At 34.9% G+C, this 2442-nt stretch overlaps 1 protein-coding gene across 1 annotated transcript in view; it reads right to left on the reverse strand.

Moving 5' to 3' along the window:
* Positions 1-1001: 1001 nt before the first annotated feature.
* Positions 1002-2442, reverse strand: part of LOC133621837 (synaptogyrin-1-like) — a 61909-nt gene continuing 60468 nt past the window's right edge. The window contains exon 5 of the mRNA XM_061984231.1: positions 1002-2442. This exon is cut by the window's right edge and continues 38 nt beyond it. The gene's annotated coding sequence lies outside the window, so the exon portion shown is untranslated.

Genomic DNA, 2442 nt, shown 5'->3' on the forward strand with positions numbered 1-2442 from the left:
GTAAAAAATGTATTATTGTTGTTATCATTTTTAGCCCATATATCTCTAGATCAACTTTAGATATGTCAATATAAACATTTTTTTATTTATTTTTTTATGTTTTATGAACTTTTCTTCAAAAAAAAAACCCACACACACACACACAAATAATGCAATATTTACCTCCCAAAATATATCAGTCAAATATTTGTTGTGAAGTAATTGTAGACCTAAATGTCAATAAATTATAATAACATTCATTTTTCATTAATTATTACATTTTGAACAATGACAGTTTTAAAGAAAATCCCACTAAAATGATTGGGGATCCAAAAGGGTCCCAATCATAAAAGTGTTAAAAATAAGCCAAACATTATTATTCTTATTATTTTTACTTTCAACCCATAAAATCTCTACATCAATTTCGGATTTATCTGCCAATTTTATTTTTTTAAATTATCTTTTTATGTTTTTTTGTGTTAGTTTTATGCCATTGTTGACATAGAAAACAGTTGTTTTATGCAAATACACAACATATGCAATATTTTCCAATTGTTAGCATTCTAATATTAGCATGATGATTTAAAACATTTTTTTTGCAAATTTTGCAGTGTCAAATATTTTGTTACATGACGAATGCTACCTGCTAGTATGCTAACGTTAGTAGGCTAGGTTTTGAAAAACAATTTTTTTTAGCATGTCGCTACTTGACGTACGATAACGTTACCATGCTAGCATTTTTTACAAAATTTTTCAAGTATACATTGCAGAGTAATATATTTTGGTGCTTGACCTATGCTTCAGTTAGCATTTGCTAACATTATGCATGCTAACTATTTTTAAGCTAATTTAGCAAGTGCACACCTCAGTGACATACAGCTTGATATTTCACTAATGCTAACTGTAAGCATGCTATTAATAGCATGTTAGCATGCTAGCTTTTTTTTTTTTTAGCTCAAATTTGTTGTTAATTGATGCTATGTGGCCAGCATGCTATTATTAGCATGTTAGTTTTTTTAAAATCTCAAATTATTTGTTACTTGATGCTATGTGGCCAGCATGCTATTATTAGCATGTTAGCATGCTAGCTTTTTTAGCTCAAATTCTTTGTTACTTGATGCTATGTGGCCAGCATGCTATTATTAGCATGTTAGCTTTTTTTTTTTTAGCTCAAATTCTTTGTTACTTGGTGCTATGTGGCCAGCATACTAGCTTTTTTAGCTCAAATTATTTGTTACTTGATGCTATGTGGCCAGCATGCTATTATTAGCATGTTAGCTTTTTTCTTTTAGCTCAAATTGTTTGTTACTTGGTGCTATGTGGCCAGCATGCTAGCTTTTTTAGCTCAAATGCTTTGTTACTTGATGCTATGTGGCCAGCATGCTATTATTAGCATGTTAGCATGCTAGCTTTTTTAGCTCAAATTATTTGTTACTTGATGCTATGTGGCCAGCATGCTATTATTAGCATGCTAGCTTTTTTTTTTTTAGCTCAAATTCTTTGTTACTTGGTGCTATGTGGACAGCATGCTAGCTTTTTTAGCTCAAATGCTTTGTTACTTGATGCTATGTGGCCAGCATGCTATTATTAGCATGTTAGCATGCTAGCTTTTTTAGCTCAAATTCTTTGTTACTTGATGCTATGTGGCCAGCATGCTAGCTTTTTTAGCTCAAATGCTTTGTTACTTGATGCTATGTGGCCAGCATGCTATTATTAGCATGTTAGCATGCTAGCTTTTTTAGCTCAAATTATTTGTTACTTGATGCTATGTGGCCAGCATGCTATTATTTAGATATGCATGTTAGCATGCTAGGTTTTTTTTAATCTCAAATTCTTTGTTACTATGTGGTCAGCATGCTAACTGTTAGCATTTGAGTTTGGCTTTGGCTCTTTGACCCCGGCCAAGTCATACCAAAGACTATAAGAATGGGAACCATTACCTCCTTGCTTGGCTTTCAACATCAAGGGTTGGAATTGGGGGTTAAATCACCAAAAATGATTCCCGGGCGCGACCACCACTGCTGCTCACTGCTCCCCTCACCTCCCAGGGGGTGAACAAGGGGATGGGTTAAATGCAGAGGACAAAGTTCACCACACCTAGTGTGTGTGTGACAATCATTGGTACTTTAAATTAACTTAACTTCAGCATTCACACTAAATGTCTACCGAAATTGCCTTTTCTAATTCTTTGAAAAAAAAAGAAGTATATATTATCCGGTTTTTGAAGGTGAAAACTAATAAAATGGCCCCGGCATCCTTTGATTTGTCAGTCTGTGGCCCTCAGTGGAAAAAGGTGAAGTGAGTGGGGACGACTTAGCAACACCATGTGTGTGTTTTGTCAGCTGAAACTTGCAGTGTGTGTGTGTGTGTGTGTGTGTGTGTGTGTGTGTGTGTGTGTGTGTGTGAAGGCATTGTGGTCACCAGCACCGTCCTTGCTGCAGGGTGACCTCCTCTGAAGCCCAG

This window comes from Nerophis lumbriciformis, linkage group LG25, assembly GCF_033978685.3.
Source record: "Nerophis lumbriciformis linkage group LG25, RoL_Nlum_v2.1, whole genome shotgun sequence".
NCBI lineage: Eukaryota > Metazoa > Chordata > Actinopteri > Syngnathiformes > Syngnathidae > Nerophis > Nerophis lumbriciformis.